General features: G+C 32.9%; 1 protein-coding gene across 1 annotated transcript in view; it reads right to left on the reverse strand.

Annotated features, from left to right (window-relative positions):
- LOC133176376 (mitogen-activated protein kinase kinase kinase 4-like) overlaps window positions 1-17,244 on the reverse strand; it is a 204,342-nt gene that overhangs the window by 92,825 nt on the left and 94,273 nt on the right. The window lies entirely within an intron of this gene.

Raw genomic sequence — 17,244 nt, forward strand, 5'->3', positions numbered from 1 at the left:
TGCATATTTTGTTTACTACGAAACTCCTCAGGCATTTAGGTTTGGCAGTAAAAAAAGAAATGCATCCGAACTATAAACCAAGATTTCAGAGATGGCGATTTCATTGGGTAATCGAAAGGTTGCTCCGACATGACCCCTAATGGGATGTTGTTAGATGTTTGAGAAGCGGTAGCGGATTTGGAACATCTAATTTTAATTAGATTGCGCTGACTTACTTTTCAGTCAACTTACTCCAAGGACCCAAGATGCATCAACTGACAAAGTTTGATGATTCTAAGCCAATTAGTGCCTGAAATATTTGAACAAGAGGCCCATGGGCCACATCGCTCACCTGAGCACATTGGCTAGGAAAAAGAACAAATCAGTTCAGTATTAAAAAGTTTAAAGGGGAGGGGGGGGGGGGACTTGAATTTTAAACTACCTGAGGTTGCTTCCATATCAATATAACAAATGGCTTTGTTGTTCTTGAGCAGAAGATTTTTAAAGATTTTTTACTATATATTCCCTTGGTAAAAATTTGATCCCCCATTGTGCCCCCCCCCCCCACCCCCTGGGGGTCATCATTTGAACAAACTTGAATTTACTCTACCTGAGGATGCTTCTAATATGACTAAACATGGCTTTTCTGTTCCTGAAAAGATTTTTTCCTATATATTCCTTTGTAAAACTTTGATCCCCCATTGTGACCCCATCCTAACTCTTGGGGGTCATGATTCAAAAAAGTTGAATCTACACTATCTGAGAATGCTTCCATATCAATATGATTTAACAAAGCTTTGCTGTTCATGAGAAGAAGATTTTTCAAGTTTTTCCTATATATTCCTATGTAAAACTTTGATCCCCCATTGTGACCCCACCCTACCCCCGGGGGTCATCATTTGAACAAACTTGAATCTACATCACCTGAGGATGCTTCCATATCAATATGACCAATCATGGCTTTGCTATTCTTGAGAAGATTTTTTCCTATATATTCCTACGTAAAAACTTTGATCCCCCATTGTGACCCCACCCTACCCCCGGGGGTCATCATTTGAACAAACTTGAATCTACACCACCTGAGGATGCTTCAATATCAGTATGACCAATCATGGCTTTGCTATTCTTGAGAAGAAGATTTTTTCCTACATTTTACTATGTAAAACTTCCGATCGTCCATTGTGGCCCCACCCTACCCCCGGCGTCATTATTTTAACAACTTGAATCTACACTACCTGAGGATGATTCCACATGAGTTTAATCTTTCCTGGCCAAGTTGTTTTTGAAAAGAAGATTTTTAAAGATGCTATTAATTTTTCACTAATTTGTAATTATCTCCCTTGGAAAAGGGCATGACCCTTCATATGAACAAATTTGAATCCCCTTCACCCAAGGATACTTTGTGGCAAGTCGAAAATGTGAAAAGTTTACAGACAGACGGACAGATGGACGCTGGACAAAATGTGATCAGAAAAGCTCACTTGAGTCTTCAGCTCAGGTGAGCTAATAAAGCCATAAAATTTCAAAAGTATGTCATGGTGACCTACTTTTCTGTCAACTTACTCTGAGGACCCAATATGCATCAACTGACAAAGTTTGATGATTCTAAGCCAATTTGTACCTGAATATTAAATTATAGCCAGATTAATTGAAAAGTAGGTCACGGTGACCTACTTTTCAGTAGATGTACTTTGAGGACCCAAGATGCATCAACTGACAAGGTTTGATGATTCTAAGCCAAATAGTACCCAAAAATATTTAAATATAGCCAAAAAATTTCAAAAGTTGGTCACAGTGACCTACTTTTCAGTTCTTGTTCTCCGAGGACCCAAATGCATCAACTGACGAAGTTTGATGATTCTAAGTCAATCAGGACCTGAAATATTTAATTAGAGCCATAAATTTTCAAAAGTAGGTCACAGTGACCTACTTTTCAATCGATTTACTCCTAGGACCAAAGATGCATCAACTCACAAAGTTTGATGATTCTAAGCCCATTAGTACCTGAAATATTTAATTATAATCATATAAATTGAAAAGTAGGTCACAGTGACCTACTTTTAAGTTGACCTACTTTGAGGACTCAAGATACATCAACTGACAAAGTTTGATGATTCTAAACCAAATAGTACCCAAATATTTAAATATAGCCATAAAATTTCAAAAGTAATTCACAATGACCTAGATTTCAGTTGACGTTTTTCGAGGACCCAAGATGCAGCAACTTACAAAAATATACCTCTAACACGCTTTGAACTCGAATGCCTGTAAGGTTAAAAAAGTAGGTCACTGTGACCTACATTTTAATAAATATGTTTTATAGCCCCAAGATGCATCCTCTTACAAGATTTAATGATTCTAAACCTCTCAGTATTCAATTAATGACCTTAAATCAAGGTGACCTACTTTTTAGTTGACATACTTCGAAAACCCAAGATACATCAATTGACAAAGTTTGATGATCATAGGCCTTAAATTGTTCAAAATATGCCTCTAAATCATTTTGAAAAAAATTTAAAAAGTAGGTCACCATGACCTACTTTTGAGTCAACGATACAGTCCCTGAAACGTTCTACAAATCCATTTGAACGGTGAGCAAATGCTGAATGAAAGCAGAGCGAACGGTGAGCGAATGTAGAGAGAACAGTGAGAGAACGATGTGTGAATGCTGAACGCAACTTGGTGATTGAACGCAAGCACAAATTGAACGGTGAATGGAAGATGAACGATTTATTCAGAATGCCTCTGATCTTTTCCATGCATTGTATCTATTCTTTTGTATTCTAATGTCAGGTGAGCGAATGTAGAGAGAACGGTGAGTGAACGAAGTGTGAACGATTTATTCAAAATGCTTCTGATCTTTTCCATGCATTGTATCTATTCTATTGTATTCTAATGTCAGGTGAGCAAATGTAGAGAGAAGGGTGAGTGAACGATGTGTGAACACTGAACGCAACTTGGTGAACAATGAACAGTGAGTGAACACAGAACGCAAATGGAGCGTGAATGTGAGTGCAAATTGAACAGTGAACAGAAGATGAACGATTTATTCGGAATGCCTCTGATCTTTTCCATGCATTGTATCTATTCTATTGTATTCTAATATCAGGTGCAAAAATAAATAAATAAATATTCAAAAATTGTCATAAGAAAGATGAAACATGCACATTAAATAACAAGATGTGTTTGTGAAACACTGATGCCCCCGTATGGCAGCTTATGGCGAAGGTTAAAGTTTCTTCAAATGCAACTCAAAATCCAGGCCAAAAGATAAGAAATGTTGATACCCAAAGAAAGGTCTTGTCTCGAGGAATACACCTGTGAAATTTGAAAGACCTAGATACAACTGTTCAAAAGTTATGGCGAAGGTTAAAGTTTTTTAAATAAAAGTCAAACGTCAAGGTCAAGGTCAAAGTGGTTGGTATCCAAAGGAAGATCTTGTCACAAGGATTACATTTGTGAAGTATGAAAGCCCTAGCACCAACCATTTAAAAGTTATGGCCAAGTTTAAAGTTTTTCAAAAGTAAGTCAAACTCCTAGGTCAAGGTCAAAGGGTCAAAGTGGTTGGTACCCAAAGGAAGGTCTTGTCACAAGGATTACATATGTGAAGTATGAAAGCCCTAGCATCAACCATTCAAAAGTTATGGCTAAGGTTAAAGTTTTTCAAAAGTAGGTCAAACTCCTAGGTCAAGGTCATAAGGTCAAAGTGGTGGTTGATATCCAAAGGAAGGTCTTGTCGCAAGGATTACATATGTGAAGTATGAAAGCCCTAGCTCCAACCATTCAAAAGTTATGGCCAAGGTTAAAGTTTTTCAAAAGTAGGTCAAACTCCTAGGTAAAGGTCAAAGGGTCAAAGTGGTTGATATCCAGAGGAAGGTCTTGTCACAAGGAATACACATGTAAAGTTTGAAACCCTAACTACCAACTGTTCAAAAGTTATGGCCAAGATTAAAGTTTTTCAAAAGTAGGTCAAACTCCAAGGTCAAGGTCAAAAGGTCAAAGTTGTTGGTATCCAAAGGAAGGCCTTGTCACAAAGAATACACATGTGAAGTTTGAAACCCCAAGCACCAACTGTTCAGAAGTTATGGCCAAGGTTAAAGTCTCATAAAATTTTGCAAAAGTAGGTCAAACTCCAAGGTCAAGGTCAAAAGGTCAAATATGATGGTACCCAAAGAAAGGTCTTGTCAGAAGGAATACACATGTGAAATATGAAAGTCATAGCTCCAACTAATCAAAAGTTATGGGCAAGGTTAAAGTTGACAACAGACAGACAGACAAACAGACAAACGGACAAACGGACAAACAGACAAACAGACAAACGGACAAACGGACAAACAGACAAACAGATAAACAGACAAACAGACAAACAGGACAAAAACAATATACCCCCGGGATCTTTCGATCCGGGGGCATAAAAATATTAATTAAGTTTCTTACTATATTTTGTGCACATATGTATGATGTTATTCAGCTGTTTAATCACATGATTTTTATCACTGTAAAACATTTTAAGGTATTTCCATCCTTCTGTGATGTCATAGGTTTTTGCAAAGATTGTTATTAATCATAATTCATACCAATTAGAAAAAAATCTTTTGGATGAATGCTTTTCAATAGGTGTGATGCAAATAATTGTTAAGTACGGAATTACAAAAATGTATATTTTCTTTATTTAAACAATTATTCAATCTTTAAAAAAATATAACCAGGGGCAATAACTCCTTCTCAGGTATCATCATTCAGACATTTTCTTTATTGTACTTTTAACGTAAAATGGTTTCCCTGATATTCACAAATCAAGTATATTTATAAGGTACCATTACTTTGGAACTTTCAGCATCAGAATCAGAAAATTTAACCAGTTTTTATGTGATGTTTATAATACTGTTCACTAAAAATGTACGATTTTTTATGCTGACATACACTTCTGTTTAATATTGTCCTACGTCTTAAAAAATATGGCGACCTATATAATTTTTGCAATTATTAGTTAATTTAAACTATATTCAGTGAAAATAAATGCAGTTTTTCTACTTTGAACCATTAAAATTGTGAAGGTGGAAATACCTTAACTGTTACCAAACGCTGTAGTTTAAAAGATAAAATTATGTAAACCTATAGGGTTTAGAACGGACATTTTATTTGAACATTTTAAACTTGGACTATTTTCACATCATAATCATTTTAGTTATTAATAGTGAACTAAGTAGTGGCAGTAAAATAAAATAAAAGTTTATTAAACAAGGATGTACATTATTAGTGTACCACATACAGTGACTGTATAATTGGAAAAGGGACTTTATGTTCATGAACTATAATTATCTTGTTAGAACAAATTGGATTTTGTTGTTGGTACAATGAACTATAATTTTGTAAATCGTTTTGTGATGGAATTGATCAGAAAAGACCAATCAAGCCCATCGATACTAAGTAATAAAATTTGAACGGAAATGTAAAGTTACTATTAAGATTTTTGATTAAGAGTAATAAAATTGGGAACTTTGAAGCAGATAAGTAAAAGAGCCTAGGGCTAGAACTCCTGTGGTGCAGAGATGGAGACTGAGTCCATAAATATTATTAATGAAGGTATACCTGGATTGGAGGGTGGTGCCATGTTGGGGCTCATAGGTCAACGGACAGACCTACAGACTAAGCTTAGGTGGTATGGCAATGTTAAGTCAGCCAATGAAAAGTACTTTTATATCCGGGACCATGAATACCCTCTGAGCACAAGATACCCTGTTTAGATGGAAAACATTTCTCTCTCTTTTCTTTGACTCTTTTGGAATACTTTTTGGACTCTGATTTTTTGGACCTCACCTTAATTATTACTTTTGGAGTTTTAGTTCTACGCTTTTCTTAAATATTTGGGACAGATTTTTAAAACTTTTGCTACAACCAGCGTATTGGTCTATTCTGATTAAATTTCAGAAACTAGCATTTAAAAATCTATACGATCACGGTTGTTTAATAAACTTTTCAAAAAACTTACAAACTTTGTCATTGGCTTACAATTATTCTTGTTGTAAAATAAATATGTTTATTCTTATTTGATATGTAAAACCATTACAACTAATGATTTTTGAAGAGGATATTACTAACTTATAGAATGAATTACAACGGTTGTAACAAAAATGTATTTCTGTGTCAAGGCGATTCTGTGTAAATTAATGAGAATTAAAATAAAATATTTTGCCAAGGTCGTATTCTAAAAATTCAATGCAATAATATATTTATAATATATTTATGTGTCTTTTCATTTTTTATGATGATTTATTAAGCAGACTTCTACATGTATCTGTAGACAATTCCCCGTGATCATACTCGGACAAGACGATACAAAGAAGCATGCATTCATATTATTTGTTATAGATTAAAATTTCAGAACTTGATACGAGGGTTGTCTGTAAAGTTCGTGGACAAGCTAAGATTTAAATAAAAGTTGCATCACAGATATTTATTATTAGCATATTTATAATCCTTTACTATATGTGAATTACAAAATGAAAAATTTTATTTAATTTTAAGTGTATATTAATTACAATTATGACTAAATTATTAGACTTCGGATGGTGACCTGGAGCACAACAAAGTTTTAATTAAAAAGTTATTTATCACTATATACATTTCATTTGTATTTTGTAAAATTACGCGGAAATTTGGATGGCTTTTACATTATAAGGTTGACAAAAGTTATAACATCAAAACTGTAAAATTTGAACGTTCAAAGTTTCGAAATGGCAGAGAAATCGAGGTCAGAGTTTATTAAGACAGGATCCTCATTGTTTGAAAAAGGGACGTTTTCGGAAAAGGTGGAGCAGAGAGTAGTGATAAAATTTTGTGTAGAAAAACACTAACAGAGACCCATAAATTCCTTAAACAGTTGGGAAATCATAGTAAAGTAATCTATTCTTTAGTGTTTAAGTGGCACAGAAGGTTTTCAGACGGAAGAGACAGTTTACTGGATGACATGCGTGAAGGAAGACCATCTTTCCAAGATTGTAGTGCTGTAAAAAATGAAGTTCGTAACGTGACTTTTCCATATTTCCGTACATACAGTCGTTTTACATGGACAGAGGTTTGTTGATTTGCAGGATCTGAGACAGGAAGTGTAAAATATTATTTCACGTATGAAACAAGAACAGTTTGTGCACATTTTTGATGACTGGTTGAAGCGACATAAGAAATGTGTTGAGTTAAACGGTGACTGCGTTGAGAAAACAAATGTATTTAGCTTTTGACGTCGAGTATCGTCAAGGATTTTCGTTTTAGTGCTCCGGGTATGAGTGTGTATCTTTTTTTGTATCTAATAAAATATAAATATTTGTGCTTTGTTTGTGATTAAAACTTGCATATTAATAAACTGAAACATGAATTTAATGAAAATAATAGTTTCATATATTTTATCAATGTTTGTCAGTAATTATCAATGTTGTCCACGAACTTTACAGACAACCCTCGTATTTAAGTAATATGCTGTCATAGTTTTGATTAAATGGACATTAAATGAGAGAGAGAAAGAGAGGGAGGGAGATATTCCATTTTAGCCCCCCTTTCCGCAAATGCATGTATACCTGTATGAACAAAAATTCTTAATTTTTACCTAAATATATCAAGCAGTTAAAGTAACCTTTTTTTGTCAACAAATTCATTTTGTTTGACATCGGTTTTTATTTTCCTGCTTCAAGTTCACATGAAGTCCATATGTTTGTCCTGTCAATCAAAATCATTCGACACTGTGCAGGTGTGAAAGTCTCGTCACACCAAAGGCGAAATGCTACATGTACACTGTTGTATTTCCAAGAAGTTTAAAAATTTTTTATCATTTCTAGATCTGATTCAGATTCCCCCCCCCCCCCCCCCCCCACACACACACACAAATAAAAAAAATAAACAAATAAATTACATTGGGCATAAACACTTGGAATGAATTTGAAACATACTCCCTGGCCAATTTAAAATACCACTGTCTGCACGTGTATATTTTGAACTACTATTGTTTAATGACTTTTTTAGATGCATGTTTGATTTGATACTGAAATTTTTGTGCTACAAAAAGCGATAACTTCTTTTAAAATAATAATTAAAATACACTGGAAATACCGACTAAGTAACCGATTTAGGTGGAAAAGGGGGGGGGGGGGGTATTAAGTTATTGTGAAGGAAGGAATTTTTTCTCTCTAACAATAGACTCTATATATGTAAAGTAGAAAAAAATTGTAGTGTATTACATTTAAATACTTTTTTAACCACACTATCAATTTAATGTGCTCCAAAGATATTTAATTAAGTGGATATCTGCTGTACTAATTATAATTCTCAGAACTAGTTCTAATATCCTCATCCTTTTGTGTAAGTTTGGTGATCTATGATAATCTGCCCAGTGGTTCATGAGAAGATTTTTAGCAACCAGTACTTTTAGTTTTATTTCCCTAATTATCTCCCCTTGTTTAAGGGTTACAACCCTAGTTTTAGTATAAACAGGAGCCCTTGGGCCAAGGATACCCTGTGACAAATTTGACAATAATTGGCCAAGGGGTTTTTGAGTTATGGCCCATATTCTAAAAAGTTTACGCACAACGCACAAATGGCAATAGCATTAGCTCTTTGAGCCTTTGGCTCAGAAGAGCTAAAAAATTATACTGCAAATTCCTATGAATCTTGTGGAGAAGTAATAATTAGGAAGGCTGTAACACCTCTGGTCAAGAGTAATAGTTGTGTTGAATACGAATATTCACCCACAATCTAAACATCAATCAATCTAAAATATCACAGCCCAAGTAACATTCAACTTCTCAGTCATTTGACCCTGAATTATGCACACAACTATGGCATACAGTGCTCCAAGTCACACTTCCTACCAGGTCGCTAAATGGCGACCTAAAATTTTTTTTGGTCGCCATTTCAGAATTTTTGGTCGCCATCAACAAATATTTCACTCGCCATGATGAAAACATTTTGTGAAAACACATTTACATGTAGCATATAGTAAAAGCAAGGAAAAACACTCATTTATGACATATCATATCTTTTTTGAATTTATAAAAGATTACTTATTACTGTGACTTAACAATTTGCTAGGCTGAAGAAACCACTTATGAAATATTAGTTCATAGAACCACCAGTATGGTTGTACAATGAAGAACACAACTGTTTTATCCTAGAATTAAAATTAATTCAAATGAAATTGCAGCAAGTTTGACTGATGCGTGCATAAGTTTGAACTATTGAGATCTGACTTCATCAGCTGTTTGTTATGTTTATTTTATGAACCTAACATATTAAACAGTTGTTGTTCATATCACCAAAACATGATGATATTCAGGCAATATTAGCCAAATGCTCCATTAACAAGATCAGATTTTAAAAAGAATACGACATTTTGACAGCTAGCTGTTCTGTTGACTGTACTGCATGCTGGCATATCATTATGTAATCTCAGTCTTTGCAATGCTCAACAAAGTTTTAGGAATGTCTTTAAACATTTTCTTGATAGAGTATCTTGGGAAAAAAAGTAATCTTGATCCCGATCATAAAAGTTGACAATCGCCAGCCCAAATTTTCTCAGTCGCAAAAATGCGAGTTAGTTTCAATTTCCAGTCGCAAAATTAATTTTTTGGTCGCAAATGCAACCATTTTAGTCGCTACTTGGAGCACTGGCATAGTATCATGACATACCTCTTGGACACAGTCAACGGTTTGCCAAGTATGACTTCATGATAATTAACTTAAAAGTTTTTGTCTTTTTAAAAATTTTACATTTCTGAGATACCACTCTGAACTCTTCTTTTATACTGATCTTGTCTTAATGATTCCACACAGGGTCACATCGTATCCAATGATCATAATAAACTCTTACAGCAATTTGATCTTTGAAAGCTGTTTTATTATAAAATTATGTTATGGAAAAGAATTATTCACATCAAAACCGTTGACCTTGATCTTGTCCAAAGGGCGGTTACATACCCTCTAATCACAAGCATCCTTTGTGTCTAGTATAATCATCTAATTTTATATTTCTAAAACAAATGGCATCGACTTTGTCCAAATTACCCTGTATTAGGGTAAGGATATATTATATTAATTGGTTCAACAGATCCAGATGCCGTAATAGGGGTATTAGTGCTTACACATCATTGAAAATACCACTAGAGCTGTGAATTTCATGATGACTGTAAAATTGCAAATGTACTCTCAATTAAATTATTTTTACAACATCACATGAAAAATTATAGCATGAAAATATGATTAATTTCAATTGCTTACTGTAGTATCTGTAATAGTCATTTGTGTGCTTTAGCAAATCCCTAGACAAGAAAATACAAAAATGGCAGCCATTGAAGTTGATGAATCCCTGAATATTGTAAATAATGTCTAAATGAAATACATTTAGAATGTGTCCACAATGTTCTTAAATGGAAACAAGCATTCTGAGAGTATTGCATTAGCAATACTAGTCCCCTACCGGTAAGTGTAATCTGGTTCCCATCAAAAATTTAAAATGTTGTAATTCCGTCTAAAAAATCATTGAAGTGAAACGTAATACAAACTTAATTTGTAACTCATCAAGATACACTTACATGCCAAAAATCAGCTCAGTATCTGCAAGCGTTTAGAAAAAAAGTGCAGAAAACCCTTGAAAATTAAAAAGGCCGTTATTCCCTAAAAAATCAATGAAGCGGAACGAAATTCAAACTTGGTCTGTAACTTATCAATATACACTCACATACCAAAAATCAGCTCAATATCTGTAAGCGTTTAGAAAAAAAGTGCAGAAAACCAAGTGGGACAGACTGACAGACAGACAGAGGGACAGCTAGACAGACAGATGGACGGACAGACCCCAAGGAAACCTATAGTCCCCTCCGGTTTCACTGGTAGGGGACTAATAATTATTGTTTGATCTAGTTGAATATTCATATTCAACACAACTATTACTCTTGACCAGAGGTGTTACAGTCCCTGAAACGTTCTACTTTCCCATTTTTCCGTTCGCTCACCATTTGTTCACCATTCGTTCAGCGTGTGTTCACCGTGCGTTCACCGTTCGCTCTCAGTTCACAGTTTTGCATTCAGCGTTCACTGTGCGCTCGCGTTCACCGTTCACAAAGCGTTCAGCATTCGCTCTCCGTTCGTTCTCTTTGCGTTCAGTGTTCACTTATCGTTCAGTCTTCAGTGTCATTCGGAACTCCGAAGTTAAAGGACTTACCGTTTTATAAGTAAGGATTTACACATTTTTTAATTTAATAATTAATTAACATATCATGTTCAAAGAATAATTATTTCATCGAAATTATCCACACTATTCTATCTTAACATTTTTTATTATTCTAATTTAGCTGTTAGGTTTTTATAATTTTACTCTGGAAAATAAAATGTTGTTATAAGTATGTACAGTACCTATGTACATATGGGTGAATTAAAAAAAAATGACCAAATGCATATTTATCAACCCACACTAAAACTACAGGCAATGAAAATAGATTTCTATGTCTCAGCATATGTCTTTTGGTAGTGTCTAACTACCTGCCAAATATCTCGTTGATATCTCAATTAACAAAAAAGTTATGCCCAAAAATGATGCTAAAATTGTCAGGAGTGCAACACCTTTTTGTGACATTTTGAAATTTCAATATTTTTTGGAGATCTGTGAAATAAATAATAATGCTTTATGTTGAAAATAAAGACTTTCCTGATAATATTCAAAGTATTGAGCTTTAAATTTGGACTGTAGTAACTTTTGTTTAATCAAGTTGTGGTCATGGCTGATGTTTAAAAAAATGTTATACCATGTCAGGAGTGCAACAGAAAAAATGTAGTGTTGCCAAAAAAACATCAATTGTAAAATTCTGAAAGAAAATTAAGACAAAAAAGAATTTTTGAAGTGTAAAACAATAACTGATATACATTTTAAAACTTAAAAATTTTATATAAATCACAAGCAGCATTAATGAGAGTCAAGTATATGTGCATACCCAATAATGTCAGGAGTGCAACATTTGATGTTTTGCTCCCAAGCATGAAAAAACCATTATCATTATATGATTTTCTGATTTTTATTTTGGAAAATAAAGACACAAAGAATATTTTTACCAAATAGATTTATCAATTACAGGATCTGTCTGTGCTTCAGATCTATATTTCTATGGTCAGGAGTGCAACACATTTTTTTAAAGAATCAAATTATGTGTCGAAAACACTTCTATTCACGCTTAGAAGTATTCATTAATTAATAATGATCTTTTTGTATAATTTAATACTAAATTATTGACAGTTTTATTATTAAAATCCTTCCTTTTTCAATTTTATCAATTCAGATGTGTTTTTATCTTTTTTGTGATTTTTTAATGAACGTTAAAAATAAACACACTAAAAAATTGTCATAAAATTCAAGTAATTCCTCCTCAACTTCACTGAAACAACAGAACAAGTTCTTATGTAATTTTCACTTCACAATTCTACTTTGAAGGCCCCAATGCTTTTGGTCAGGAGTGCAACAAATATGTTAGAATTATAAATCATCCAGTAAGAATAAAAATAAAGAAAAAATGATGAATAGAATTTTTCTAGTGGGTTACTGTGTTTGTCCTCTAAAGGAAAATATGCTATAAAATATATTTTATCTTCTAAATATACATTTAAGCTAGTTTTTTGGCATAAATAGGGAATAATTTCAGATAAAATGTGAATTTTAAATACTTTCATCTGTTTTAATATTGAAGTATTGGGTTATAAATATTGCACAATTTCATTACCACTTGATGTTGCCAACACTTTATGAATTTTTGTGTTATATGGTTTTAATTTTAAATTTTACTGCAGTCAGGAGTGCAACAAAACTGCTTTATAATTACCAATGCTTTTTAACTATCTTTACTAAAAGGTAAGTTGAAAAAAAATGTTTGATACTATTTGATGTTCAAAGCACTATGTCTATCAACAAATTTCAGAAATTTTACAGTCAATTAAGGGAATAGTTTTCATCATTTCACATATAGTTTTAAATACAATTTATATATATTACACTTTGCAAATAATCATGTTTTAAGGTCTTCAAAATATGAAAAACCTGCCGTAAAAGATGAAAAAATATCAAAACGACAAATTGATTTACAAAGTAAGAATGGGTTATTGTTTGTTAGAATTTTTAAAACAATGTTAAATACAATACATATCAGATGTCAGGAGTGCAACACAATAATGTAACATAGGGTCACTTCAAAATCTAGTATTTTTTGTAAGAGAACTTGTATATAAAAATTCTTGTTTGGCTTAGATTTAAAGAATTGACTTGAACGGACAAAAAAGTGACTTTTGAAGAATTTTATTGCTTCATATTTTTTTCGTATTAAAACTTTTCAAACCAGAATTGAAAAAAATAATGTAAAATAACAATCAAAAAGCCAATTTTTGTCACATATACAAGAGAAGATACTCAATCAAGGTCTAGATTTAATCATCTATACCCCTTTTACCATTTTGAAGCATAAAAAACAATAATTTCTTGTGATTATGTATTTTAGAAAGTCTTTTAAGGTGTAATGATATTTTCTTTTTTCAAAAGAAATTTTACTGATAAAAAATCTGAAACTTTTTTATCCAATTGTCTATTATATTGCCACTTCAGGATTTTAAACTAGAATGCATGTGCAATATGATGATATAAGTGAACTAGAAATATGTCCATAGGACATGAATGCCCCGCCAAGGGTATATTAGTAATGCAACATTTTAACACAAATTGAGAAAAGTGAGGTCAAGGTCAAAGGAAAGGTCAAGGTCAAAAAATATTGCTGCAGTTGAATAGCTTACATCAGTATGTATCAGCATATGACGTTTGATTCAGAAACTAATTTAAGAAAAGTGAGGTCAAGATCAAAGGAAAGGTCAAGATCAAAAAATGTTGATGTAGTTGAAAAGGTTACATCAGTATGTATTAGCATATGAAGTTTGATGAAAATATTATGAATGGTTTCTTTAAAACTGAGCTAAACACTAATTTAAGAAAAGTGAGGTCAAGGTCAAAGGAAAGGTCAAGGTCAAAAAATATTGATGCAGTTGAATAGCTCTCATCAGTATGTATCAGCATATGAAGTTTGACACTAATTTAAGAAAAGTGAGGTCAAGGTCAAAGGAAAGGTCAAGGTCAAAAAATGTTGATGCAGTTGAAAAGGTTACATCAGTATGTATTAGCATATGAAGTTTGATGAAAATATTATGAATGGTTTCTTTAAAACTGAGCTAAACACTAATTTAAGAAAAGTGAGGTCATGGTCAAAGGAAAGGTCAAGGTCAAAAAATATTGATGCAGTTGAATAGCTCTCATCAGTATGTATCAGCATATGAAGTTTGACACTAATTTAAGAAAAGTGAGGTCAAGGTCAAAGGAAAGGTCAAGGTCAAAAAATGTTGATGCAGTTGAATAGCTCTCATCAGTATGTATCAGCATATGAAGTTTGATAACACTATCTTGAATGGTATCTTTAAAACTGAGCTAAAAACTTATTTAAGAAAAGTGAGGTCAAGGTCAAAGGAAAGGTCAAGGTAAAAAATATTGATGCAGTTGAATAGCTCTCATCAGTATGTATCAGCATATGAAGTTTGTTAAAAATATCTTGAATGGTTTCATTTAAACAGAGCTAAACATTAATTTAAGAAAAGTGAGGTCAAGGTCAAAATAAAGGTCAAGGTCAAAAAATGTTGACGCAATTGAATAGCTTACATCAGTATGTATCAACATATGAAGTTTGATTACACTATCTTGAATGGTATCTTTAAAACTGAGCTAAACACTAATTTAAGAAAAGTGAGGTCAAGGTCAAAGGAAAGGTCAAGGTCAAAAAATGTTGATGCAGTTGCATAGCCCTCATCAATATCTATCAGCATATGAAGTTTGATAAAAATATCTTGGATAGTTTCTTTGAAACTGAGCTTTGAACAGAGCTAAACGCAAAGTGTGACGGAAGGAAGGACGGAAGGACAGAAGGACGGAAGGACGGAAGACGGACATGACAAACACTATATGCCCCGGCCATATTCATGGCGGGGCATAAAAATATGTTATAAGTAGTTGAAATTTTCCAAAAAAATTCAGTTTGGTGGTCATTTTTTTTTAATTCACCCATATGTAGAACGGTGCTGAAAAATTAAATTTAAATACGGGCAATATACAGATACTTCAAGCACTGCAACATTTTGTTGTTATATTAGAGACGACAAATCCTTCATGGAGAGATAATTATCGAAGTCAATTTTTCAAACTGCAGCAAAATTACGGAAATAATTATTTCTAACACTTTTTTTTCTCTCCAATTACTACAGAAATACATGATAGAACTAGTTCTGAGAATTATACATAGTACTGCGGATATCCAGTTAAACATCTTTGGAGCGAGTTAAATTGATAGTGTGGTTCAGATTTTTTCTACTTTTTACGTATATTAAGTTTATTGTTATAGAAAAAAAATTCTTCTTTCACCGTAACCTTATATGTTTGCCATTCGATATAATTAAGAGCGCCTCCCCCTTTCCCAAATCGGTTACTTATTCAGTATTTCCCGTATATTTTAATAAACATTTAAAAAGAAGTTAATGTATTTTGTAGCACAAAAAAGTCAGTCTCAAAAAATACATGCATCTTTTATAAAAAATGTCATTAAACAGTAGTTAGTTCAAAATATACACTTGCCGGCAGTGGTATTTCAAATAAGCATGGAGTATGCCTCAAATGCAAGTGGTAATTAACACCCAATGTATTTAATTTATTTATTTATTTATTTTAGAAATGTTGGAATCAAATCTAGAAATGCTAAAAAAAATGTTAAAACTACTAGCACTTCACCTTCGGTGTGACGAGACTTTCACACCTGCACAATGTCGAATGATTTTGATTGACAGGACAAGCACGTGGACTTCGTGTACTTGAAGCAGGACAATGAAAACGGATTATGACTTTCAAACAAATGGATTTGTTGATAAAATAGTTACTGTCACTGCCTGATCATGATATATATATACATGTAGAAAAAATTTAAGAATTTTTGTTTGATACAGGTACATATATTTGGTGAAGCCTGAAAAGGGGGGTTGGGGGGAGGAGGGGCTAAAACGGAATCTCTCTTTCTCTCTCTCTCTCTCATTTGTCTGTTTAATCAAAACTATGACAGCATTTTACTTAAATATCAAGTTCTGAAAATTTAATCTATAACAAATAATATGAATATGCCTCTTTGTACTATCTTGACCGAGTAAAATCACGGGGAAATGTCTACAGATAAATGTACATGTAGAAGTCTGCTCAATAAATCACCGTAAAAATAGATAATACACATAAACATATTATTGCATTTACAATTTAAATTATGAGTGTATTAATGCAATACGTCCACGGACTTTTGTAAAATATTTTAATTTTTTTCTTCATTATTTTACACGGAATCGTCTTGGCACGGAAATATGTGTATGGATGTTACAACCGTTGTAATTTTTTCTATAAGTCAGAAGTTTTTTTCTTATTTGTAATGGTTTTATATATCAAATAAGAATAAACATATTTATTTTACAACTAAAATAATTTTATCTTTTATACTACAGCATTCGGTAACAATTACAATGTTTTACAGCGATAAAAATCGTACGTGTGATTAAAAAGTTGAATTTAAACACCATACACGTTAGAAACTTAAATAAATAGTTTTACTTAATGTACATGTATCGTCTTTCTTAAGACAATTTTGGAATATTTATTTATTTATTTATTTTTTATTTATTTATTTATTTTTTGGCACCTGATATTAGAATACAACAGAATAGTTTCAATGCAAGGAAAAGATCAGAGACATTCCGAATAAATCGTTCATCTTGCGTTCACCGTTCACTTTGCACTCGCGTTTGCACTCCGTTCGCGTTCTGCGTTCGCTCACTGTTCACACATCGTTCACCAAGTTGCGTTCAGTGTTCACACATCGTTCACTCACCGTTCGCTCTGCATTCGTTCAGCTTTTGTTCACCGTTCGTTCAGCGTTTGCTCACTGTTCAAGTGGGAAAGTAGAACGTTTCAGGGACTGTACAGCCTTCCCAATTATTACCTCTCCACAAGATTCATAAGAATAAAAGCTAATGTATATTATTGTATTTTAATATGGATATTGTTTAAGGACAGTGCCATACTACAACGGCATTGAACAGGCAAGTTGAAGAAAAATATGTTGTAGCACAATTCAAGGAAGTTTCAACTAAAGAAACATTTATATATGTAAAACACAA

The sequence above is a fragment of the Saccostrea echinata genome, unplaced genomic scaffold (assembly GCF_033153115.1).
Source record: "Saccostrea echinata isolate AGI-Se365-2 ecotype Australia unplaced genomic scaffold, CSIRO_AGI_Sech_v1 ptg000075l, whole genome shotgun sequence".
Lineage (NCBI taxonomy): Eukaryota > Metazoa > Mollusca > Bivalvia > Ostreida > Ostreidae > Saccostrea > Saccostrea echinata.